The 27,974-nt window shown below is 40.2% G+C and overlaps 1 long non-coding RNA gene across 1 annotated transcript in view; it reads left to right on the forward strand.

The window, feature by feature from the left end:
- LOC143670297 (uncharacterized) overlaps positions 1 to 25,620 on the forward strand; it is a 117,733-nt gene extending 92,113 nt beyond the window's left edge. The window contains exons 2-3 of the long non-coding RNA XR_013169320.1: positions 18,135 to 20,192; positions 24,601 to 25,620. This is a non-coding gene — a long non-coding RNA (uncharacterized LOC143670297). The remainder of the gene's footprint in view (positions 1 to 18,134; positions 20,193 to 24,600) is intronic.
- Positions 25,621 to 27,974: the final 2,354 nt, after the last annotated feature.

Genomic DNA, 27,974 nt, shown 5'->3' on the forward strand with positions numbered 1-27,974 from the left:
CATCATCACATAGATGCATGATCATTGTTTCTTAGTACATTTGCATCGGTTTAGAGGAACTAGCAACACAACAGAAAAAGATATAAAATGTTAATATAAAGAAAAGAAATAAAAGTAGTAATAATAGTAAAAAACAACAACAACAAACAAACCAACAAGCAAACAAAAACAAAAAAAACCCTATAGCTCAGATGCAGCTTCATTCAGTATTTTAACATGATTACTTTACAATTAGGTATTATCGTGCTGTCCAGTTTTGAGTTTTTGTATCTAGCCCTGTTGCACAGTCTGTATCCCATCAGCTCCAATTACCCATTATCTTATCCTGTTTCTAACTCCTGCTGAACTCTGTTACCAATGACATATTCCAAGTTTATTCTCGAGTGTCGGTTCACATCATTGGGACCATACAGTATTTGTCCTTTAGTTTTTGGCTAGACTCACTCAGCATAATGTTCTCTAGGTCCATCCATGTTATTGCATGCTTCATAAGTTTATCCTGCCTTAAAGCTGCATAATAATCCATCGTATGTATATACCACAGTTTGTTTAGCCATTCTTCTGTTGATGGACATTTTGGCTGTTTCCATCTCTTTGCAATTATAAATAACGCTGCTATAAACATTGGTGTGCAAATGTCCGTTTGAGTTTTTGCCCTTAATTCCTTTGAGTAGATTCCCAGCAATGGTATTGCTGGGCGTATGGCAATTCTATATTCAGCTTTTTGAGGAACCGCCAAACTGCCTTCCACAGTGGTTGCACCATTTGACATTCCCACCAACAGTGGATAAGTGTGCCTCTTTCACCGCATCCTCTCCAGCACTTGTCATTTTCTGTTTTGTTGATAATGGCCATTCTGGTGGGTGTGAGATGATATCTCATTGTGGTTTTGATTTGCATTTCTCTAATGGCCAGGGACATTGAGCATCTCTTCATGTGCCTTTTGGCCATTTGTATTTCCTCCTCTGAGAGGTGTCTATTCAAGTCTTTTTCCCATTTTGTAATTGGGTTGGCTGTCTTTTTGTTGTTGAGTTGAACAATCTCATTATAAATTCTGGATACTAGACCTTTATCTGATATGTCGTTTCCAAATATTGATTCCCATTGTGTAGGCTGTCTTTCTACTTTCTTGATGAAGTTCTTTGATGCACAAAAGTGTTTAATTTTGAGGAGTTCCCATTTATTTCTTTCCTTCTTCAGTGCTCTTGCTTTAGGTTTAAGGTCCATAAAACTGCCTCCAATTGTAAGATTCATAAGATATCTCCGTACATTTTCCTCTAACTGTTTTATGGTCTTAGACCTAATGTTTAGATCTTTGATCCATTTTGAGTTAAATTTTGTGTAGGGTGTGAGATATGGGTCTTCTTTCATTCTTTTACAGGATATCCAGTTCTCTAGGCACCATTTATTGAAGAGACTGTTCTGTCCCAGGTGAGCTGGTTTGACTGCCTTATCAAAGATCAAATGTCCATAGATGAGAGGGTCTATATCTGAGCACTCTATTCGATTCCATTGGTCGATATATCTATCTTGATGCCAATACCATGCTGTTTTGACCACTGTGGCTTCATAATATGCCTTAAAGTCAGGCAGTGCGAGACCTCCAGCTTCGTTTTTTTTCCTCAAGATGTTTTTAGCAATTCGGGGCACCCTGCCCTTCCAGATAAATTTGCTTATTGGTTTTTCTATTTCTGAAAAATAAGTTGTTGGGATTTTGATTGGTATTGCATTGAATCTGTAAATCAATTTAGGTAGGATTGACATCTTAAATATTTAGTCTTCCAATCCATGAACACGGTATGCCCTTCCATCTATTTAGGTCTTCTGTGATTTCTTTTAGCAGTTTTTTGTAGTTTTCTTTATATAGGTTTTTTGTCTCTTTAGTTAAATTTATTCCTAGGTATTTTATTCTTTTAGTTGCAATTGTAAATGGGATTCGTTTCTTGATTTCCCCCTCCGCTTGTTCATTGCTAGTGTATAGAAATGCTACAGATTTTTGAATGTTTATCTTGTAACCTGCTACTTTGCTGTACTCATTTATTAGCTCTAGTAGTTTTGTTGTGGATTTTTCCGGGTTTTTGACGTATAGTATCATATCGTCCGCAAACAGTGATAGTTTTACTTCTTCCTTTCCAATTTTGATGCCTTGTATTTCTTTTTCTTGTCTAATTGCTCTGGCTAGAACCTCCAACACAATGTTGAATAATAGTGGTGATAGTGGACATCCTTGTCTTGTTCCTGATCTTAGGGGGAAAGTTTTCAATTTTTCCCCATTGAGGATGATATTAGCTGTGGGTTTTTCATATTTTCCATCTATCATTTTAAGGAAGTTCCCTTGTATTCCTATCCTTTGAAGTGTTTTCAACAGGAAAGGATGTTGAATCTTGTCAAATGCCCTCTCTGCATCCATTGAGATGATCATGTGATTTTTCTGCTTTGATTTGTTGATATGGTGTATTACATTAATTGATTTTCTTATGTTGAACCATCCTTGCATACCTGGGATGAATCCTACTTGGTCATGATGTATAATTCTTTTAATGTGTTGTTGGATACGATTTGCTAGAATTTTATTGAGGATTTTTGCATCTGTGTTCATTAGAGAGATTGGCCTGTAGTTTTCTTTTTTTGTAATATCTTTGCCTGGTTTTGGTATGAGGGTGATGTTGGCTTCATAGAATGAATTAGGTAGTTTTCCCTCCACTTCGATTTTTTTGAAGAGTTTGAGGAGAGTTGGTACTAGTTCTTTCTGGAATGTGTGATAGAATTCAGATGTGAAGCCGTCTGGTCCTGGAGTTTTCTTTTTAGGAAGCTTTTGAATGACTGATTCAATTTTTTTACTTGTGATTGGTTTGTTGAGATCATCTATGTCTTCTTGAGTCAAAGTTGGTTGTTCATGTCTTTCCAGGAACCCGTCCATTTCCTCTAAATTGTTGTATTTATTAGCGTAAAGTTGTTCATAGTATCCTGTTATTACCTGCTTTATTTATGTGAGGTCAGTAGTTATGTCTCCTCTTCCATTTCTGATCTTATTTATTTGCATCCTCTCTCTTCTTCTTTTTGTCAATCTTGCTAAGGGCCCATCAATCTTATTGATTTTCTCATAGAACCAACTTCTGGCCTTATTGATTTTCTCTATTGTTTTCATGTTTTCAATTTCATTTATTTCTGCTCTAATCTTTGTTATTTCTTTCCTTTTGCTTGCTTTGGGATTAGTTTGCTGTTCTTTCTCCAGTTCTTCCAAATGGATAGTTAATTCCTGAATTTTTGCCTTTTCTTCTTTTCTGATATAGGCATTTAGGGCAATAAATTTCCCTCTTAGCACTGCCTTTGCTGCGTCCCATAAGTTTTGATATGTTGTGTTTTCATTTTCATTCGCCTCGAGGTATTTGCTAATTTCTCTAGCAATTTATTCTTTGACCCACTCGTTGTTTAAGAGTGTGTTGTTGAGCCTCCACGTATTTGTGAATTTTCTGGCACTCCGCCTATTATTGATTTCCAACTTCATTCCCTTATGATCCGAGAAAGTGTTGTGTATGATTTCAATCTTTTTAAATTTGTTAAGACTTGCTTTGTGACCCAGCATATGGTCTATCTTTGAGAATGATCCATGAGCACTTGAGAAAAAGGTATATCCTGCTGTTGTGGGATGTAATGTCCTATAAATGTCTGTTAAGTCTAGCTCATTTATAGTAATATTCAGATTCTCTATTTCTTTATTGATCCTCTGTCTAGATATTCTGTCCATTGATGAGAGTGGTGAATTGAAGTCTCCAACTATTATGGTATATGAGTCTATTTCCCTTTTCAGTGTTTGCAGTGTATTCCTCACGTATTTTGGGGCATTCTGGTTCGGTGCGTAAATATTTATGATTGTTATGTCTTCTTGTTTAATTGTTCCTTTTATTAGTATATAGTGTCCTTCTTTGTCTCTTTTAACTGTTTTACATTTGAAGTCTAATTTGTTGGATATTAGTATAGCCACTCCTGCTCTTTTCTGGTTGTTATTTGCATGAAATATCTTTTCCCAACCTTTCACTTTCAACCTATGTTTATCTTTGGGTCTAAGATGTGTTTCCTGTAGACAGGATATAGAAGGATCCTGTTTTTTAATCCATTCTACCAGTCTATGTCTTTTGATTGGGAAATTCAGTCCATTAACATTTGGTGTTATTACTGTTTGGATAATATTTTCCTCTAACATTTTGCCTTTTGTATTACATATATCATATCTGATTTTCCTTCTTTCTATGCTCTTCTCCATACCTCTCTCTTCTGTCTTTTTGTATCTGACTCTAGTGCTCCCTTTAGTATTTCTTGCAGAGCTGGTCTCTTGGTCACAAATTTTCTCAGTGACTTTTTGTCTGAGAATATTTTAATTTCTCCCTCATTTTTGAAGGATAATTTTGCTGGATATAGGAGCCTCGGTTGGCAGTTTTTCTCTTTTAGTAATTTAAATATATCATCCCACTGTCTTCTAGCGTCCATGGTTTCTGCTGAGAAATCTACACATAGTCTTATTGGGTTTCCCTTGTATGTAATGGATTGTTTTTCTCTCGCTGCTTTCAAGATCCTCTCTTTCTCTTTGACCTCTGACATTCTAACTAGTAAGTGTCTTGGAGAAGGCCTATTTGGGCCTAATCTCTTTGGGGTGCACTGCACTTCTTGGATCTGTAATTTTAGGTCTTTCATAAGAGTTGGGAAATTTTCAGTGATAATTTCTTCCATCAGTTTTTCTCCTCCTTTTCCCTTCTCTTCTCCTTCTGGGACACCCACAACACGTATATTTGTGCGGTTCATATTGTCCTTGAGTTCCCTGATACCCTGTTCAAATTTTTCCATTCTTTTCCCGATGGATTCTGTTTCTTTTTGGAATTCAGATGTTCCATCCTCCAAATCAGTAATTCTATCTTCTGTCTCTTTAAATCTATCATTGTAGGTATCCATTGTTTTTTCCATCTTTTCTACTTTATCCTTCACTTCCATAAGTTCTGTGATTTGTTTTTTCAGTTCTTCTATTTCTTCTTTATGTTCAGCCCATGTCTTCTTCATGTCCTCCCTCAATTTATTGATTTCATTTTTGAAGAGGTTTTCCATTTCTGTTCGTATATGCAGCATTAGTTGTCTCAGCTCTTGTATCTCATTTGAACTATTGGTTTGTTCCTTTGACTGGGCCATATTCTCAATCTTCTGAGCGTGGACAGTTATCTTCTGCTGCTTGCGTCTGGGCATTTAGTCAGATTTCCCTGGGTGTCGGACCCAACAAGGTTGTAAGATTTTTCTGTGAAATCTCTGGGTTCTGTTTTTCTTATCCTGCCCAATAGGTGGCGCTCGTGGCACACGTTTGTCTCAAGTGTTTGGAATGGATCCCCCCAGTTACCAATCTCCGCGGCCTGGGGATTTCCGATCCAATTCTCTCCTTTGGTTCAGGGGCCACGCGTGGTGGGGGCGTCAGCCGCCACAGCTTGAGGGGACCCTGTGGCTGGTCTCCGGCTGCAGCGGGCCCGGGGAATTCCCCAGCGGACCAGGATGTCGCCCGCGGGGGAGTGGCATCGGTCACCGGCCGCTGCGGCCTGGGGAATTCCCCACCGGACCAGGAATCCGACCGTGGGGGGGGGCCACCGCGGCTTGGATAGCCCTCTGATCCGCGACTCGTAGCCGCGGACTCGAAGCCGAGACTCAAAGCCGCCCGCAAAAGAGGGGCGCCGGCCGCCTCAGCTTGGGAAACTTGCCTCTCCGAGACTCTCAGCCGGCCCCCGAAGGAGGGAGGGAGTATCTCCGACCGCCGCAGCTGCCACTGCTCGGGAAATCGGGGATCTCACCGCAGCCGAGTCTCGCAGTCAGACTAGCCAGTCCAGACTGGGGTACACTGTATGTCCATTCCCTGCCATAGCCCCGAGAGCTGTTCTACACTGTTTCAGTTCACCTAGTAGTTGCTTTGGAGGAGGAGGAAGTAAGACGCACGTACCTTACTAAGCCGCCATCTTGGAACTCCACACAGCATTTCTGAGCACACCTCTACCCTCTTTTTATCTCCTGATAACCTGCGTTCTTAACTTTAACTCTGAAAGTTCAATCATTAATGTTAGCTCTGTTATTGAGACCATAGAGTATTAGTTCTCTTGTTTCTGGCTAATTTCACCCAGCATAATGTCCTCAAGGTTCATCCATGTTGTTACATGCTTCATGACTTTATTCTGTCTTATAGTTACGTAATATTCTTTTGTATGTATATACCGCAGTTTGTTTAGCCACTCGTTCATTTATGGACATTTGGGCTGCCTCCATCTCTTGACAATCATGAAAAATGCAGCTATAAAATATCAGTGTGCAAATATCTGTTTGTGTCCTTGTCTTAATTTCCTCCAGATATATACCTAGTAATGGGATTGCTGGATCATACGGCATTTCTATACTTAGCTTCCCAAGGAACTGCCAAACTACCTTCTAGAGCAGTTGCACCATTCTGTTTTCCCACCAATAGCGAATAAGTGTACCTCTGTCTCCACTTCTTCTCTGGCTCTTGTACTTTTCATTTTTTTAAATAATAGCCATTCTAGTAGATGTGAGATGATATCTCATTGTGGTTTTGATTTGCATTTTCTTAATAGTCAGTGAGATTGAGCATCTTTTCATGTTTTTGAGTCATTTGTATTTCTTCTTCTGGAAAATGTGTGTCCATGTCTTTTTCCCTTTTTTTTAAATTAATTAAAAAAAATTAACTAACAACTTTTAGAAATCATTCCATTCTACATATGCAATCAGTAATTCTTAATATCATCACATAGATGTATGATCATCATTTCTTAGTACATTTGCATCGATTTAGAAAAAGAAATAGCAAGACAACAGAAAAAGAAATAAAATGATAATATAGAGAAAAGAATAAAAATAAAAAATACAAAAAATATATTAAAAAAACAAAAAAAAACTATAGATCAGATGCAGCTTCATTCAGTGTTTTAACATAATTACATTACAATTAGGTAGTATTGTGCTGTCCATTTTTGAGTTTTTGTATCTAGTCCTGTTGCATGGTCTGTATCCCTTCAGCTCCAATTACCCATTATCTTACCCTGTTTCTAACTCCTGATGGTCTCTGTTACCAATGACATATTCCAAGTTTATTCTCGAATGTCGGTTCACATCAGTGGGACCATACAGTATTTGTCCTTTAGTTTTTGGCTAGTCTCACTCAGCATAATGTTCTCTAGGTCCATCCATGTTATTACATGCTTCATAAGTTTATTCTGTCTTAAAGCTGCATAATATTCCATCGTATGTATATAACACAGTTTGTTTAGCCACTCGTCTGTTGATGGACATTTTGGCTGTTTCCATCTCTTTGCAATTGTAAATAACACTGCTATAAACATTGGTGTGCAAATGTCCGTTTGTGTCTTTGCCCTTAAGTCGTTTGAGTAGATACCTAGCAATGGTATTTTGCTCTTTTTTTTTAATTGGGCTCTTTGTCTTCTTGTTGTTGAGTTGTAGAATGTCTTTATATATTCTACATATTAAATCCTTATCTGATATGTGATTTCCAAATATTGTCTCCCATTGTGTAGGCTGCCTTTTTATTTTCCTGACGAAGTCCTTTGATGTGCAAAAATATTTACTTTTGAGGATATCCCATTTATCTAATTCTTTTTTCATTGCTCATGCTTTGAGAATCCACCTCCTATCACAAGATCTGTAAGATATTTCCCTACATTTTCTTCTAAAAATTTTATTGTCTTAGCTCTAATGATTAGGTATTTGATCTATTGTGAGTAAATTTTTATATAAGGTGTGAGATATGGGCTTCTTTCATTCTTTTGGATTTGAATAACCGATTCTCCAAACACCATTTATTGGAGAGGCTGCTCTGTCCTGGTTAAGCTGGCTTGACCATCTTATCAGCAATCAGTTGTCTGTAGATGAAAGGGTCTTTTTCTGAACAGTCAACTTGATTCCACTGGTCAATGTATCTGTCTTCGTGCCAGTAGCATGCTGTTTTGACCAAAGTAGCTTTGTGATATGCTTTAAGATCAGATAGTGTGAGACTTCCCACTTTATTCCTGTTTCTCAAGATATTTTTAGTTATTTGGGGGACCAACCTTTCTAATTAATTTTGGTTATTTTTTTTATGGTTCTGCAAAGTAAGTTGTTGGGATTTTAATTTGTATTGTGTTGATTTATAAATCGATTTGGGTGGAATTGACATCTTAACTATATTTAATCTTCCAATCAATGAACATGGTATGTCCTATTTAGGTTTTCTTTGATTTCTTCTAGCAAGTAATTATAGTTTTCTGTGTATAGGTGTTTTGTGGCCTTAGTTAAATTTATTCCTAAATATTTGATTATTTTAGTTGTTATTGTAAATGGATTTTTTCCTTGATTTCCTCCTCAGATTGCTCATTAGTAGTGTATAGAAACACTACTGTTTTTTTTGTGTGTTGATCTTGTAACCTGCTACTTCGCTGTACTCATTTATTAGTTCTAGTAGCTTTGCTGTAGGGATTTTTGATATATAGTGTCATGTCATTTGCAAACAGTGAAAGTTTTACTTCTTCCTTTCCAGTTTGGATGCATTTTATTATTTTTTTTTCTTGTCTAATTGCTCTAGCTAGTACTTCCAGTACAATGTTGAACAATGATAGTGACAGTGGGCATTCCTGTTTTATTCATGATCTCAGAGGGAAAGCTTTCCTTATTTCCCTATTGAATACATTAGCTCTGGGTTTTCCTTATATTCCCTTTATCATGCTGAAGAAGTCCCCTTCTATTATTTGAAGTGTTTTCATCAAGAAAGGATTTTGAATTTTGTCAAATGCCTTTTCTGCATCAATCAAAAAGATCATGTGGTTTTACTACTTTGATTTTTCCCCCTGTTATTTATTTTTAATCCATATTTTTTACTCATCTGTCCATACTGTAGATAAAAGGAGCATCAGAACAAGGTTTTCACAATCCCCAGTCACTTGTGAAAGCTATATCATTATACAATCATCTTAAAGAAACATGGCTACTGGAACACAGCTCTACAGTTTCAGTCACTTCCCTCTACCTCTCTAATATACTTTAAACTAAAAAGGGGTTATCTATATAATGTGTAAGAATAACCTTCAGGATAACCTCTCAGCTCTATTTGAAATTCTTAGCCCCTGACACTTTATTTTGTCTCATTTCTCTTCTCCTTTTCAATCGAGAAGGTTTCTACTTTGATTTATTGATGGGTTATATTACATTTATTGATTTTCTTGTTTTGAACTAGCCTTACATGACTGGAGTAAATCCCAGTTGGTCATGGAGTATAATTCTTTTAATGTGCTGCTGGATTCAATTTGTGGATATTTGGTTGAAGATTTTTGCTTCTATATTCATTGAAGAGATTAGTCTGTAATTTTCTTTTCTTGTTATATCTTTGTATGGCTTTGGTATTAGGGTGATGTTGGCTTTAAAGAATGAGTTAGGTAGCTTTCCTTCCTCTACAATTCTTTTGAAGAGTTTGAGCAGGATTGGTACTAATTTTTTATTGAATGCTTGCTAGAATTCACATGCGAAACCATCCTTGACGTTTCTTTTTTTGGAGCATCTTGTCATCTATTTCTTCTCAAGACGATGTTTGTTGTTCATGCTTTTCTAGGAAGTTGTCCGTTTTGTCTACACTGTGTAGTTTATTAGCATATAGTTGCTTATATTATCCTTTCATTATTTTCTTTGTTTCTATGGGGTCAGCAGTTATATCCCCTCCCCCTTTTTATTCATTTTATTTATTTGCATCCTTTATCTTTTTTTTTTGTCAGCCTAGCTAAGGGTCCATTGATTTTATTGATTTTCTCAAAGAACGAATGTCTTGTCTTGTTGATTCTCTCTATTGTTATCTTGTTCTTAATTTCATTTTTTTCTGTTCAAATCTTCATTATTTCTTTCTTTCTGTTTACCTTGGGGTAGTTTGCTGTTCTTTCACTAGTTCCTCCAGATGAACAGTTAATTACTTAATTTTTACTCTTCTTTTTTTTAATGTAGGCATTTAGGGCTATAAATTTTCCTCTCAGCACTGCCTTTGCTGCATCCCGTAAGTTGTGATATGTTGTATTTTCATTTTCATTTTGCCTCAAGATATTTACTGATTTCTCTTGTAATTTCTTCCTTGACCCACTGGTTGTTTAAGAATGTATTGTCCAGCTTCCATATATTTGTGGATTTTCTGGCCTCCTTCTTGTTATTGATTTCCAACTTTATTCGATTATGATCTGAAAAAGCGTTTTGTATAATTTCAATCTTTTCAAATTTATTGAGATTTGCTTTCTGACCCAACATGTGGTCTATCGTGGAGAATGATCCACGAGCACTTGAGAAACACATATACCCTATGGTTGTGGTGCAATGTTCTGTAAATGTCTGTTAAGTCTAGTTCATTTATCATATTATTCAAAATTTTTGTTTCCTTATCAATCCTTTTTGTAGATGTTCTATCCATTGATGAGAACAGTGTATTGAAGTCTCCAACTATTGTTGTGGAGGTGTCTCCTTCTTCCTTCAGTGTTGTCAGTGTGTGCCTCATGTATTTTGGGGCACTCTGGCTTGGTACATAAATATTTATGATTGTAATGTCTTCTTGATGAAGACATCAAGACTTTCTTTAATCAGACAGAGTTTCTGTCTCTGTCTCTTTTAATTGTTTTAGATTTGAAGCCTAATTTGTCAGATATTAGTATAGCTACCCCACTCTTTTCTGGTTATTGTTTGCATGAAATGCCTTTTTCCAACCTTTCATTTTCAATCTATTTTTGTCCTTGGGTCTAAAGTGAGTTTATTTTAGACAGCATGTAGATGGGTCCTGTTTTTTAATCTCTTCTACTAGATTATGCCTTTTGATTGGGAATTAAGTCCATTACCATTTACTGTAAAGACAGTACTTTCTTCTAACATTTTTTCTTTTGGATTTTATATGTCATTTCTTATTTTATTTTCTCTTTTTCCCCATACTGATAGTCTTCATTTCTACAGTCCTTTTCAGATTTCTCACTCCTTTTTTTTTTTTTTAACTCTCTGCCTGTAGTGCTCCGTTTAGTATTTCTTGTCAAACCTGCCTTTTAGTCACAAACTCAGTGTCTGTTTGAGAATATTTTAAACTCTCCCTCATTTTTTAACTTATTAAATTGTATAATATATATACAAAGCAAAGAAAGAAAAAAGCAGTAGTTTTCAAAGTACACTTCAACAAGTAGTTACAGGACAGATCCCAGAGTTTGTCATGGGCTACCATACCATCATCTCAGAGTTTTCCTTCTACCTTCTCCAGAACATTGGAAGCTCTCCCTCATTTTTGAAGGACAGTTTTGCCAGGTATGGAATTCTTGACTGTCCATTTTTTCTTTCAGAATCCCAAATGTATCATGGCATGCCTTCTCACCTCCATGATTTCTGCTGAGAAAATCATACATAGTCTTATCAAGCTTCCCTTGTATGTAATGGATCACTTTTCTCTCACTGTTTTCAGAATTCTCTTTGCCCTTGACATCTGACAATTTGATTTGCAGGTGCTTTGGAGTAGGTCTAGGTGGATCTATTCTGTTTAGGGTGTGCTGTGTTTTTTTTTTTTTTTTTAATTAAAAAAAATTTTTAAACATAACATATAAACATAAACATTCTTGTCATATGATCATTCCATTCTTAGTATATAATCAATAACTCACAATATCATCACATAGTTTTATATTCATCACCATGTCATTTCTTAAAACAATAGCATCAATTCAAAAAAGGAAAAAAGAAAAAAGCTTCATACATACCATACACTTTACCCCTCCCTCTCATTGATTGCTAGTATTTCCATCTACCCAATTATTTTAGCCTTTGCTCCCTATTTTTTTCTGTACCCCTTACCCCTCCCTTTCATTGATCACTAGCATTTCAGTCTACTAAATTTATTTTAGCATTTGTTCCCCCTATTATTTATTTATTTTTAATCCGTATGTTTTACTCATTTGTCCATACCATAGATAAAAGGAGCATCGGACACAAGTTTTTCACAATCACACAGTCACATTGCGAAAGCTATATCATTAAACAATCATTTTCAAGAAACATGGCTACTGGAACACAGCTCTACATTTTCAGGCACTTCCTCTAGCCTCTCCAATATTCCGTAACTAAAAAGGTAATATCTATATAATGCATAAGAATAACCTCCAGGATAACCTCTTGACTCTGTTTGAAATCTCTCAGCCATTGACACTTTATTTTGTCTCATTTCTGTCTTCCCTCTTTTGATCTAGAAGGTTTTCTCAATCCCTTGATGTTGAGTCTCAGCTGATTGTAGGATTTCTGTCCCATATTGCCAGGAGGGTTTACACCCCTGGGAATCATGTCCCACGTAGAGAGGGGGAGGGCAGTGAGTTTGTTTGTCGTATTGGCTGAGAGAGAGAAGCCATAGCTGAGCAACATAACTGGTTCTCTGGAGGTGACTCTTAGGCCTAATTTTAAGTAGGCATAGCCTGTCCTTTGTAGGGATAAGTTTCACATGAACAAACCCCAAGACTGAGGAGCTGTGATTCTTGGATCTATAATTTTATGTCTTTTATAGGAGATGGGGAAATTTTCAGTGATTATTTCCTCCATTATTCTTTCTGCCCCTTTTCCCTCTCTTTTCCTTCTGGGACACACATAACGTATATATCTGCATGCTTTGTGTTGTCATTTAATTCCCTGAGACCCTGCTCATATTTTATCATTATTTTCTCTATCTGTTTTGTGTGTGTGTGTGTAGGATTTCAGATGTCCTGTCTTCTAGTTCACTAATCTTTCCTTCTGCTTCTTCAAATCAGCTGTTGTACGTAAGCCTCCATTGTGTTTTTCATCTTTTGTGTGTGTTCTTCATTCCCATAAGTTATGTCATTTGTTCTTTTCAAGTTCTTTTTTTTTTTTAAATTTCATCCAGTGTCTTTTTTATATCCTTCATCCTTTTGCCATGTCTTCTCTCAACTGGTTCATTTGATTTTTGACTTGATTTAGCATGTATAGTCAGAAATTAATTAGTTATTTCAACTCCTATATCTCATTTGAAGTGTTAGTTTGTTCCTTTGACTGAGCCATATCTTTATTTTTTCCTAGTAAGACTCATAATTTTTTGCTAGTGTCTTGACATCTGATTTCCTTGGTTAATTTATGCTGGGTGTCATTTTCATGCTTTTATCTAAGGTTTTCTTATTGGTTGCCTTTGTTCTCTACCTGCTTTTTTTTTGGTGTTCAGTTCAAGTTCTTCTAGAGCCCTAGCATAGCTTCCACTTAACTGTTCTGAATTCTTCAGCTTTTGTTTTTTTGATTCTTACCCTTCCTGAATGGAAAATTTTTTGGGGGTGGGTGGATGATCTCCCCATAGATCATTGACAGCAATCAAATTTTTCCCAGACAAAAGGGGACCAGGTCTCAGGAGGATGGTGTAATCAGTATTAAGTTTCCCTGGGGATGAGACCCAGTAGGTTATTAAGGATTCCTGTGAAGCCTCTAGACTCTGATTTTCTTATCCTTCCCAGCAGGTGGTGTTTGTCAGCCTGCAATCTTCACTAGCATAAAGTGGTCTGGTGCCTTTAATTCAAAGCTGATCCTGTAGCTGCCAGGGGTGTGTTTGAAATGGTGGCTGATGTAGAAGGTGGGATTAGGGTTTAGCCCCTTGGGTCTAAATTCTCTGATGGAGGGCCACCACTTGAGCTGGACCCTGCTATCCCCTCCCCCTTCTGATGGGGAAGATAAGCCCTTTAGGGAATTAACTCTTTCACTTGACTTGTTCCTTTGACTCTCGGACTATCTTAACTCCACCCTTGCCTGGAACAGGGCTTAAAATGCCTGAGGCTTTCTCTAATGAGTGATTTAGAATAGTTTAAAAAGAGAACCTTCTTTCCAGAGCTGGTGTCCAGTCCCCATTTTGCCTTGCTACCTGGCTCTATGTGCCTTGGGGCACATTCCTTTTCCAGTATTCTGAGCTGAGCCAACTCCAGAAGTCTCTTTTCTTTTTGATATTTACCCCATCAGCCTACCTCCTATCTGCCAGGACAAATTTCAGGATTCCTTTCCTGCTTGTTTTAGATTTATATGTGCTTGGAGCTTATGTTCAGCAGATCAAATTTGTTCATTAAAACTGCAATTGGGAAAAAAAACCCACCACACTGCAAGTGGGGCTCGGCCTCTTATTTTTCCCACAGAGAAGTGTTTCCAACTGAGCCTGCCTTGCCAGTGGAGTAGGGGCACCACCTCTGGCCTGTGGGGGCTTTACTCACAGGTCTGTTGTGTGATCTTGGCCCTTGTACCCATTCCAGACTGGTGCATAATGCGTGTCTGGTCATGGAAGTCCCCCAAACAGTTGTTCCAGACAGTTCTAGTCTATTTACTAGCTGCTATAGAGGATGAACTAAATTCTCTCTTTTCCTATGCTGCCATCTTCCCCCCTGTCCCCTTCTGTGAGGTTTTATGACGGCTTTTAACCTTCTCTGGAGTTGACCTTGCCATGGGGTAGGAGTTTCTTTAAGTTGCTCCTTGCACCCCTTGATTGGTGGTCAGAATGGATCCCTGCACACACCTCCAGGGGTGCTGTAAGGCCGAGAAGTGGTGGGGCACAGGGGATATGGTGCTGAGCTGGGAGGGGATATGCAGCCACTCTGTGAAATCCATCCTTTCCTTCTTTCACCAAGCAAACAGGAAACGAATGACCCAAGCCCATGCCAGAACCTAGTTCCTAACTTCCCACCTCCACTGAAAGAAGTACCCAGAAAGGAAATGCTCACATAGAGACTCTCTCTGGAATCTGAGAGGGGAACCTGGAGGTCTAGTTGGCAATCAGAGCTGCTGTAAGATTGGATGTTAGGGGCCAGGTACTAGAAGGAGCCAGAAGAGTGCACAGAGACAAGTATGTGGCCAGGGCTCCTAGCCTGTGAATTGGCAGCTCAGTGAAAGCAGTGGGCCACCTCTGCCCCTAGGTCTTCCTCCCAGGGAATGGGGGCTGGAAGCCATCAAGATTCCCTTCTTTGCTATGACTGAAGTCAGGGGCAGATCCAGGCAGGAGTCACTGAGTCAGCGTCTTTCTCATTCCCCTCTCCACTGTTGCTGGTGGATGTGGAAGAGTCTGGAAGCCAAGCCACCTTGTCCATGCCCTGATCCCATCCAAGAGAGAGCTGCGTTCACACCTAGGGATGGCATAGAAGACACACCACAGTTTTCCTCCAGAGATGCTTGCCCTTTATGGCATGACTATGTTAACAAATGTCTAATGCCTCCTATACGCCTGACTCTTTGCCAAGTCTTTACAAATATTGACTTGCCTAATCCTTATAAGCAGCCTTCACAGTGGTTGGTGTTGTCTCCAATTAGTAAAGGAGGGAACAGCAGAGGGAGGTAAACGGTCTACAGCTGGTGGAGTCCAGTGTCGAACCCAGGCTGCTGGCTTTAGAGTCCATCCCCTCTGCTGATTCTGTCTGTAATGAGGGGACAGTTTCCAGTGGTCGGTGGGCTGCATGACAGTAGGCTGTATGCTGGCAGTAGTGACCAGAGGAGGTTCAGAAGACCAAATGGCATATTTATACTAGCTTCAGACCCTTGGATTTTAAACATCACATTTCCACCTAGAGATAGTCAGCAAGGGAAGGGAACTCCTAACTTTATTCTGCAAATTTCTTATTTGTTGTAGTTTTACTTCACTTAGAGAAGGCTGTACTGATTTGAGAACCAGCATCTCTTCCTAACACAGGCCCAAGCATGGGGCCAAGCCATCAGCTGGAGCTGGGGATCCAGGAGGCCAGATGGCAATGGCTAGTTTTAGTAGGTGCCTGCTGATGGAGAGGAGAATTTGGAAACACACTGAGCTGATTTTTTTTTCTTCACACACCTGCAATTTTTTTTTATTGTGGTGAGAAATTTTATACATATATACATGTACATAACATAAAAGTTGCCATTTTAGTCATTTTGAAGTGTACAATACGTGGGCGTTAATTACGTTCACAATGTTCTACCATCATCATCATCATTATCCATTTCTCAAACTCGCCATCACCCCAACAAACTCTGCACCCACAAAGCAATAACACTTAATTCCAACACTCCTCACCTCAATCCCTGGTAACCTCCAGTCTACTTTCTGTCCCTATTCTAGATATTTCATGTAAGTGGACTCATTAAATACTTGTCCTGTGTTTTACTTATCTCACTCAACAGAATGTTTCCAAGACTTACCCATGTGGTAACGTGCATCTCAGCCTCATTCCTTTGTATAGCTGAGAAATAGCCTGTTGTCTGTACATACCCCATTTGGTGTACCCATTCATCTGTTGATGGACCCTTGGCTTGTGCCCACCTTTGGTTGATGTGAATAATGCTGCTCTGGGCATGGGTGTACAAACAGCAGTCTGAGACCCTGGTTTTGGTTCTTTGGGGTGCACACCTAGAAGTGGGACTACTGCTTATATAGTGACTCTATGATTACCTTTTTGAGACTGCATCATACTGTTCTCCCAGCAGCTGCTCCATTTTACATTCCCACAAACAATGCCCAAGTGTTCCAGTTCCCCACAGCCTCAGCAACGCTTTTTATTTTTCATTTAACTATCCTAGTAGATGTGAAGCAGCTTCTCATTGTGGTTTTGATTCCCTGATGACCAATAGTATTGAGCATCTTTGTATGTGCTTTTTGGCCATTTGTGTATCTTTTTTGGAGAAAAGTTTTGTCCAGGTCCGTTTGGCTTGTTTTTTGAACCACTGCACTTGGGCCATTTTGGAGCCGTAATGTTCACTGTAAGAAGAAGGAATGAGGAGGCACAGAGTTATCCCCTAGCATTCCTCTAGTTGATGCTTATCGAATACATACTGATTGGTATGACTAGTAGGGTCAGTGATGTGTCCTCCTTACCTTATTTTATGTGGTGTTACTAAATGAATGATGGCCCTTGGGGGGATTAATGGGCAATATAAGGAGCAAATATTAGTTGGCAAATATTGGTCTAATAAGCCAGCTTCCTGATCCCTCAGGATGATTGAGCACATCACAATTAAAGGGAGCACTTGTCCTCCCCACATCCCTTTCCAAAGAACATCCGGGCTGGGGAAAGAAACCTTGACTATTGTGCACAGCTGGCCTTGAACGTCATATGTCAGGGTCCTGGCAGGCAGCTGAGTCCCTATGAATCTTGAGGCTAAGACAGCTGGTGGTATGTGTTCCTCGAGGACTGAAGGAGCTGAGATGGGTTCAGAGGAGAGAACCCAGAGAAGAAAGCTGTAGATGTTGCGTGAAACCACGGACAAGGCTGCAAGCCTCCAGGAACGTTATGCAGAAACAGAACAAACTGGGGCTGAGGCTCTGAAGTTTCAGGAAGTAGGTTTTTATTCATCCATGGCCATAGGGCTCAGCCGAGTAGCCTCTGAAAGTCTGAACCCCGACAAAAGGTTAACATCAGTTTCTATAGACAGGATGACACTTAAAGACAAGGTAAATGATTGGTTGTTTTAAATAGGGAAGGGCGTGAAGCTGGGTTTACAGAGGCAGATGAGCAGTTAGGGGAGGGGTTTTGTTGCAGGAATTTGTCTTATCTTGCCAAATGAAGTTTTACCTGTTCTGGGGGCAGGCATCCTGTTTAAATGTAGTTCTGACTGCTCAGAGGAATTTGGGGAATCTATAAAGAGGAGGTAGTTTAAATGCGCAAGGAGGGGTGAGGGGCTGCTTGCTGCAAGGGGCCTGGTTGCTACATAGGGAGAGGGCCTCTTGAGAGGGTAGGGCCTCTAGATAGGACCCAGGCAGCCCACAGCATCTCGTTCACCCGTCTCTTGCTGGTTTCCAGTCCCCCGCTGCTTCCTCCTTTTGGCCTAACCCTCCGAAGCTGGAGACAAGGGAGGTCTTTGACCATGACTTATGGGTCAGCCTCCCAGGATACAGAGCAAGGTGGGAAAACATGAAGGATATGGAGGCCCCCACACCATGGCACAGCTTAGTGGGCAGATTGAGGGAAACGGCCACATCCTGGTGTTCTAGAATCGTCAATTCTCCCTTTCCCCTGGTGTGAACAAGTGGATCTGGGGTTAGTATTGAAGAGCCCTAGGGGAGGGAGTCATGGAATTAAAAACCCTCAAACCCTCTTTTCTCTCTCTGTCGTCTTCCACAGAATGCTGTCCAAAGGGATGTCTGCACATGGGCTAGAATTCCCACATGGTTGGGCTGCAACAACCTGCGACCTCCCAGGAGTGCATTTTTATTACTCATTGACTCCCAACCACAGTTGCAGAAGCTACTGCTCCTTAACAGGTGGACTGTTTGAAAAAGGAACAGAAGTTGATATTTCCATATAATAATTATAAACCCATGTTCCATGGAAGAATCGCCAAATGAGAAACAGCACTACCGTTGGACATGCCCCTCCCAATGTGCTTTCCTATTATGATTGCTAGCACAAACTTTTGTGTGGAGGAATGCTGTCAAGCTCTAGGGGTTTTAGCGTTCTCCATGCTCTCTCACCCACACCAAAGCCATGAACGGGACCAGCTCTCCTAATTGCACCATTCATGTCCCCCCAGGGGAAGCAGCCTGGTGGGAGGTACCTGTCATCAGCCTAACAAGAATCATTGCATTCAGTAGAGGAAGCTGCTGAGTGCCGAGGATGGCAGAGAGAATGCTCTATTGTATTACCTGCAGATGGCTTGAGGCCCTTCTTTCTTCCTTTCTCTCTTTATGCCTCTCTCCCTCCATCCCATTCTCTTCTGAGGCAGTGGTTAGCAAACCTTAAGAGTGTTTATTTCACATCTCATGGAAAAGATCAGCTCTCTGTAGGCCATACTCTGGACCCTCAGGCTTTCTCTAAAGACCCACTGGCAATGTCTGCTGGCCCGGGAACTTTAAGGGGTGTTTTGTGACACCTTTGCCCCATGCCGTTGTGGATCTCTGCTTTAGACACTTAAACCAGGAGTCCTGAGCCTTCAGTGTGCAGAAGAATCGCTGAGGGAGCTTGTTAAACATGCATATTGTCTGGCCCCAGCCAGATACGCTGATTCAGTAGTTCTGGGCTGGCATCCAGGAATCCACATGCCGAGCAAGCTCCCAGGGGATTCTCAGTCAGGGGTTTCTCCTCAGCCCAGGCTTTGGTCCTATAGAGTCTTGTGGGCTGCCACCTCTGGCCTCCTTGTCCAGGCTACCTGGTTTTTACCTCCTCAGATGGTAAGAAGGCAATCATTTTGTGTTGTTTTTTACAATGAAGAATACCAAATTCTCAAGCAAATGGAAGCAGTGGTCTGCTAAGATGAGACTACGTCCACGCATTCATAGTGAGTTTCTGTTTGAATAGTGGCCCCCCAAAGGGTATCGCAAAAAAAGGGTCTTTGCAGATGGAATTAAGGACCTTGAAATGAGTGCATCCAGATTATCCAGGTGAGCCCTCAATCCCATGACAAGGGACCGTATAAAAAGAGAAAAAGACAGCATGGAGGGAAGGCATAGAGGAGGAGATGATGCGGAGATGGAGGTGGAGATTGATGTGTGATGCATCTGCAAGCCAAGGAATGCCAAGGATCACCCGGAGCCACCAGAAGCTAGAGAGAGGCGTGGGGACAAGTCTTCTTTTGGGTCTCCCTAAGAAAGCAACCCTGCCGACATCTGGAGTTTGGGCTCTGAGAACTATGAGAGAATATACTTGAGTTGTTTTAAGCCACCCAGTAGGTGGTAATTTATTTCAGCAGCCCTAGGAAACAAACATCAACTTCCAAGTACATTTTGTACCAAGTACAAACATGAACATAATGAATGAATTTAGACTTTATGGAACTTCAAGGAAATTAAACTTCTCTGTGAGAGCCAATCCTGGAGGACGTGGATATTAATTGTTTGTCTCTATTTGGATCCCTTGAGTTCTGCAGCATCCTCGTTTAAACCTGTGGACATTTACTGCCTAAACTGTGCTCGTTCTCAACAGAGGCTCCCTCAGCTGGGGCTCTGGCTCCTCCCAGGCTCCCCTCACAGGTGGACCTAGAAGGAAGGTGACTCTGGAAGGGGCTGGGCTCTCAGGACTCCTGGTCCTGCTCATTTTCCCACATTTGCTTGAGCCCGAGGCACAGTGCTATCATCTGCTTTCCAAAGCATGTTTCCAGGAGAACAAAGTCTTTTTGACCCAACAGTTCTTTGTTGAAATGCTTGAAACCACTGATGGTTTAGATATGTCTGCAGAGGAAGGAAGGTAAGTAAACTGTTCCTTTAAAACACATTTTCTGTTTTTGCACCTTGGGGATGGGCAGGGAGTTTCTAACTTTGGTCTCTTCCTGATTTGCCTGAATATATCAGAACCCAAGGAGAATTGAGATGGTTAGGATTCAGCACAAGAAGTCAGCATGGACAAGGTCATGAGAGAATAGATTTGAGAGCAAATTAGGATTGACTATATATAGGTTTAGGCAGATTAAATATTCAAAATAAATTAGGAAGTCTGTGGGTTTCTTATTGCTGCTGAAATAAATAGCTACAGACTTGGGGCTTAAAACAACACAAATTATGATTTTGCAGTTTTGGAGGTCAGAAATCTGGAGCAGATCCCACTGGGCTAAAAGCAAAGTGTCGGCAGGGCTGCGTTCTTTTTGGAGGTGCTAGGGAGATCTGTTTCCTGGACTTTTCCAGCTTCTCGAGGCTGCTTACATCCTCAGTGCATGACCCATTCCATCTTCAAAGCCAGCAGTGGTTGGTTGAGACTTTCTCACATTGCTTCACTCTGACACTTGACTACCTGCTTCCCTCTACCACTTTTAAGGGCCCTGGTGATTCCGCTGGGTCTGCCTGGATTATACAGGGTCCTCTCCCCCTCTCAAAGGCAGTCAATTAGCAAACTTAATTTCATCTGAAACCTTAATTTCCCCTTGTCACGTAACCTAACATATTCCCAGGTTCCAGGGATTAGGACATGGACTTTGGGGTGGGGGAGGGGCGTTGATCTGCCAACCATAGGAGACTTTCAAAATAATGATAGGTATTAAATGTTATGCTCTGGGGGCAACAAATTCTATAACATAAGACATACTGAAGATTATGACACACTCACTATATCATAGAAATCAGTACATGCTATTCTATAGGGAGGAATAGAAGCTGGTTTACTTTTACTGGGTGGCAGGAAAGCAGGTTAGAATTAATTTTAACATGTGCAAGTTTGGGATATGAGGTGGGTCTTCATTATCTCCCACACTCTTTTGCTCCAGCCAACACAGGCAGCCATTGTTCCATTTCTGTCCTCCCTACCCTCCAACATGATCAGGCGACTCTCTTGGATTTGGAGTACACTCCAGACGCATTTCTGGGTGGGGAGTAGGGTCTCAGGGTGCTGAGGCCCCAGATGGGTTAGGGTGGTGGGCAGGAATTGATGATAAGCCCCCGAAGTGTGGGCAGGACCTGTGGCTATGATAGGATACCACTCCTATAATTGTGTTCCCTAATCAGTTCATCAAAAGGGAGATTATCTTGGTGGGCCTGACCTAATCATGTGAGCCTTTGAAAGGAACTGGGCCCTTCCAGAAGTCAGAGAGATTCAAAGCGTAGGCACTCTGTGGAAGGGGCCACGTGGCGTGGGACTGTGGGTGGACTTTAGGAGCTGAGGTATTCCATGGCTGACAACCAGGAAGAAAATGGTAACTTCTTTCCTACAACCCTGAAGAACTGACTTCTGCCAACCAGCGATGGATGAAGGTCCCATGTTCCAGAAAAGAGCACAGCCTGGCCACCACCTTGATTTTACCCTTGCAAGACCCTGAGCTGGTGATGCAGCTAGATCAGACCTATAGTCCTTGACCTATGGAACTCTGAGATGATAAACAAGTGTTTTTTTCAGCCATGAAGTTGGTGGTAATGTTGAAAACCAACACAGGAGCCTGGACCAAGCAGTGCATCTACATGAAGAATCAATCTAATACCTTGGGCAGGGCTAGGATGCCAGATAGCCAGGGCAGGGCAGACACAGAATGTTCAGAAGGAGTAAGAGGGGACTGTTACAGCATGTGTGTGGGGGTGGGGTGGGGGGGGAGTTTGCTAAAGGTAAGCGGCTGTGTTCATATTTGCTTTCTCTTCAATGTCCTCCATTTTCTCCTCTGGCTACTCAGATCCTACCTGTTTTTTTTTTTTTTTTTTTTTTTTTTTATTAACGGAAAGAAAAAAAAGAAATTAACACAACATTTAGAAATCATACCATTCTACATATGCACTCAGTAATTCTTAACATCATCACATAGATGCATGATCATCGTTTCTTAGTACATTTGCATCGGTTTAGAGGAACTAGCAACACAACAGAAAAAGATATAAAATGTTAATATAGAGAAAAGAAATAAAAGTAGTAATAATAGTAAAAACAAACAAACAAACAAAAAAACAAAAAACCCTATAGCTCAGATGCAGCTTCATTCAGTGTTTTAACATGATTAATTTACAATTAGGTATTATTGTGCTGTCCATTTTTGAGTTTTTGTATCTAGTCCTGTTGCACAGTCTGTATCTCTTCAGCTTCAATTACCCATTGTCTAACCCTGTTTCTAACTCCTCCTGGACTCTGTTACGAAGATCCTACCTGTTTTATTATTATTATTATTTTTAAGTACTAAAGATTGGCACTTACCTTTCTGAAGTCTGCCTTGACAGCCCTTGCAGTCTTATCCAAAATACAGCCAGTGAAAAATCACACAGCATCCTCCCAGGGTCTCTTTCCCATCAGGAGGCAGTGCTCATATGTGATCTCCTATGGGTTGCTTTGGGAACATGGGTTTTCATCTTGAGAATTTGTGACCATAGGAAGTATGTCTCTTCCTTTTCTCTTCTCCTCAATACCACCCCAGCCCTGGCCCAGACTCAGCAATATGATCTGAATTTCTGTTGAACCCCTATTTTTTTTTCCCTTTAAGACTTATGTTGCATGGTGGTGAAGCTATATATTCTTTCTTGAATATATAATATCCAAGTCATGCTGTAATTGTTCTAAGAAGGTGATTCACAGAATGCAAAACATTTCATGGCGGGGAAAGGGTAGGAAATTGAGAAAAAGAGAAGATGCAGGATGGAGTGGTGGGTCCATTTCTGCCAGGAGAAAGAAATGCAGCCAGTGCCCCTGCTCCTGCTGCTGGTGGGCATGAGACCCTCCACTCTCCAACTTTGAGCATCAGGAGGGGCAGCAACCAGGCAGAGAGGGACGTTCCAAGTAAGGCACACTCATCAACAGGCTCAGTCAGGCCATACCAGGCTCCCTCCTTGGTCATGCTGGAGAGGCATTTTGGGGAATTTTTATACCAAACTTGCCAACAGTTTTATAGCTTGAATCTCCTAGGGAGGTCCAATTTCAGGTAACTCAGGGTGAGACAGAAGAAAGCCTTGCACTTATTTTAGCAATTGATTAAGCTGTGATCAATACAGCAAGGAGGTGTGAAATGGATATAAAATTGTCTCTGAGCATTTTTTTGAAGAACACTCATCTGAATGCTTCGTAATTTTTGGTGATGGCTTATTGATTGTGATTATTGAATATTATTGAGACATTAATATATTTGCAAAGTAGTTTTTAATGCTATAGAACAGTACTCCTGATATGAAGTCAGAGAGGAAGGATGTGGAACTGGATGTGATTACAATTTTTTTACGTCATTTACAATTATAGTTATGATCATGTAAGGGATGGTGAACTCCATCCACTCAAACAAGGAAGTAATTTAAGTCTTGACCTTTTAACCTGGCCCACATCCCCTGCCCCCACCCCCAATGACATATGATAATGAAGGACTCAACATTCCTTCATCTGTGATTGGTCAAGTATGAAGCTTACTTGATTGGTCCCCCCCAAGGGCAGATAAATACACACATGAAGGATTTAACATACCTTTATGTGTGATTAGTCAAAAGCAAATGAATAATTATGATAAATAAGGTATAGAAAACTCACTGTTTGACTAGTTTCCCAGCCTCGATTGTAACTCCTAAGTAGCCAGCCAGTGGTGAACTGGGGGAAGGACTCCTTTGCATTAGGGACTGAGATAAAAGGAGCCTGGGCATTCTATATTCTGCACTCACTCGCAGCTGCTTCCCGTGAGTGCCCTTTCTCATGAGAAAGAAATAAAGGAGCTTCTGCCATATTGCGTGAGTGTCCGAAGAGCTAACTACAGCTGGTAACACTTGAGCTAATAAAATTGAACTGATAACACTGAGCTAGTAACACTGCCCCATACTATCATAAACTACATAAACTTGTATAGGGAAGAAAGTGGAATAAAATACATAAAAAGGTCAGTTGCAAATAAGTTTAAATGATGAGCTGTGGCTTATTTTTTCTTTTCTACATTATCATTTCCAGATTTTCTTTTATGAAAAAGACATTTTAGAGTAAAAACATTGAACAAGTTGGTATTTTGATAATATTAGCAAACTTCCCAAATATTTTAACTTTAAATACTTCTTTAAATGACCCTATTTTATCTTGAATTTAAACTTAGGAGCCAACTTTCCCCAATTAATATTTACTCCCTCTCCTCCCCAAAAAGGGCAGAAAAGAAAAAAATATCAATGAATAGATGAGCAAATAGGCATCTCTACTCTCAAATAAGTTTCTTTTATATCTTAATTTGCAGATGGATCAACAATCTCACATATGTATGCTCAAAAAATTAACCAACTTATGGATGTGGTATGTTGAATTATGTTTCTCATTTTAGACATGTTCTTAATATTAACTCACATCTCTGTGGGCTGGAATGTGCTGTAAATAGAGCCTTTTGAAGTTGATATTTTTAGTTAAAATGTGGCAACTAAAGTAGTTTGGCCCTTATTTTGGAATAGAAGAGACCTCATAAAGAGAAAGAAACCAGAAGCCAGGGTTAGCAAAAGGCATGAGGAGAAGCTGGAGACTTAGAGTCAGGGGAACCTGGAAGAGAAAGGGGCAGACATCACCATGTGATGTGAGGCGGAAACCCAAAAGCCAAGGACCCTGAGGACCGCCACACCAGCTTGTTCCAGACCTTGGGGAGAATGTATTGACTTGCCAATGCCTCAATTTTGGACTTCTCCCTGACTCAAAGCCATAAGTCAATAAATACTCCTTGGTTAAAGCAACCCATGGTGTGTATTTGTTACAGCAGCCAGGCAGACCAAGACAATGGACGCTACTTTAGCAAGAAGTAAAGTTTAGATTCTTTCTTTCTTTGTCTGTAGGCTCATCTTCATTTAAAGCCTCATGACATCATCTAAAGTGTGGTCCATGGACTAGCGCATGGGCTCCCATTGGGAGCTTGTTAGCCATGCAGACTTTCAGGCCTCATCCAGCCCTGCCATTCAGAATTTGCCTTTTAGCAAGGTCCCAAGGGATTTGGATGCACTTTCAGAAGCAGCACTGCTTTGATGAGCTGCTAGCATTCTAGACCTCTATGAGTGAAACATGTTCATATTGAGGAAATGAGTTTTGGTCATGTATCTGGTCATATGTCTAGTGGTGTGTTTTCCAAAATAACACCCCTCCCCCCACATCCTTTATTTTGGGTAGCTGTTTGTTTTTCACGACATTGTCTTTTTTCCAAGGTCAGACCTACTGTCTTCTACCAGTGGTTCTCAATGGGGGTGAGGAGTGTGAGGGATTGGGACAATTGAGTCCTCCAGGGAACATTTGACAATGCCTGGAGATGTCTTTGTGTGCATAGGAGGGGGGTGGGTGGGTGCTACTGCATTTAGTAGGAAGAAACCAGGGATGCTACTAAATATCAGACAAGGAACTTTCTTCTTCCCCCAAGAAAGGGTTATCTGGCCCTAAATGACAATAGTGCCAAGGTTGAAAAATCCTGTTGGATACAATTTCCTACACTCTGGATTTTTCTGATTGTTTCCTCATATCTCGATTGAAGTTTAACTTTTTTGGGGGAAGACTATCGCTTAGTTAATGAGTTATTTCTCATTACATTCTGTATCAGGAGGTCCCGAGTATAAGCTGTCCCACTATTGGTGAGGCTAAATTTGATCATTTGGTTAAGGGCTGAATGTCAGAACATTGCTTGACTTCCAAAATAGCCAAACATTTGTAGTCCATTCACCGCCCAGTGGATAAACTTGGTAGCCAGAACGTTCTCTCACTGTCATACATACACTGAAACCATTTCTGTGATGGTACTTGATTGTAATATTTAAGAGAAGCTATTTTCAGTAAGAATTATGGTTTTGTTATATTGAAGGCGATTAGAGGAGAATCCTTCCTAATATTTCTTTGTGAGCCTGTTGGCATGTAATGTGCAACTAGGGCCCACACTGACACCCAGGGGTACTGCTCCCTTAGGTGGAGTTTCACATTTTTGAGGTTTAATCTGAGAATCTGAATCTGAGAAATATCCCCCGTGATCAAGTACATGCAGGTCTTAAGAATTAGGGAATTGTCTCAAACATTTTAAACAAATACCCCGTGTAATCTTGTTTACACTATTCCTCTGCTCTGTCTCTGGACCACAGTTAAATGTTGGCTTCATCACTGTTTGAAGGATCAGATTTGTTTGTTCATTTTCTAACCACTAGAAGACCAAGGTTTTACCTATATTTATCCCTCCTAATAGCTATAGGGCATAAGGACTATTATTTGTATTGTATCATATCACATGTATTGTACACTACTACTCATATTGTACAATTTGAAAAGTGGAGACAAGGCCACTTGCCCTGGTGCACACTGCTGGTTGTCTGTTGTCCAATTAATACCCAGGTCTGTTGGGTTCAGAAGTCTGGCTCCTTTCAATGACCCTACATTGCCTTTCAGACTAAGAAGAAGTGAAGGGAAGCATTTATTGTAATAGCATTATACTTTACTTGTGAAGGGCAATAAGTAAGTATCCGCCCTTAGGAAAATGCATACTCAAAGTCCATTTACTGAAAGTGGGTTTAAGATGTCTAAGATAATTGGAAAAGAAACTGAACAACTGGCAATTTGAGACCTTAAAACAATTATGACAAACATGACCTTTTGTTTTCCTCTGCACACACATGTTCTTACATGCTGCTTTTCCAGATTTTTGCCACTATTTCTGTACTCATACGTGCTATATGGAAAGGAAACAGTTTTAGAAGAAAGTCAGTATCCACATGGTGAGATAACCCAGCCTCCTGGTCGACCTTGAAGGAGAGGCCAGGTTTGGCACAAACATCAGTAACATCACAGCCATGCTTGGCTAGCTACAGCCCCAATAGGCTGCACACACTGCTCAGATGGCTCAAGCTCACGATTTCTCTTGGTGGTAAATGTGGACATTAGGTCTTATTTACATGTGAATTTATTTATGTTATTAATAGCCTTTTTATTTTGGAAAACATTTTACATTTAGAGAAAAGTATCAAAGAGAGTCCCATATGCCGTTCTACTATATGCCCTTCAACCTGTCTCTCCCCTGTAAAGTTCCCCTTTTTGCCTCTTTCCAAACTCTGTTCTTCGGACTTGAGTCACAAAGCCCAGTGTGCCCGTTGATTTTAAATGCTTCTTTTGCCCCAGCAGTCAGTGCTGAGTTAGAACCTATAAATTACAGCCCTAGTGCAGCAATCATGGAGTTCCTAGCCAACGCTTTAACTATGAGACAGAGTTCATAAAAGAAAAGAGGCATTTGCGATAGTAAAAAAGAATTTTCTTTAACAGTTAAAGATATTGTTGAGATTTGCTGTGAGCTGGCATTAAATTCTTATAGATGTACTCTAAGTTACTATTACACAAAAGGGAAAATGTGAAATTTCTGTTGACTGTCTATGGACAGGATGTGAGGCATGGACTCTGTGATATCTTTTAATTCATGCTATAAGGTATTGCTTCCATTTTTCAGGTAAGAAAATTAAGGTTCCGAGAAGTTAAGTAGTCACACAGCTGGTGAGGAAAAGAAGAGTGTTTTTTTTTGTTTTTGTTTTTTTTTTTAATTTTTTTTATTAATCAAAAAAAGAAAAGAAATTAACACAACATTTAGAAATCATTCCATTCTACACATGCACTCAG

Source organism: Tamandua tetradactyla, chromosome X (genome assembly GCF_023851605.1).
Source record: "Tamandua tetradactyla isolate mTamTet1 chromosome X, mTamTet1.pri, whole genome shotgun sequence".
NCBI lineage: Eukaryota > Metazoa > Chordata > Mammalia > Pilosa > Myrmecophagidae > Tamandua > Tamandua tetradactyla.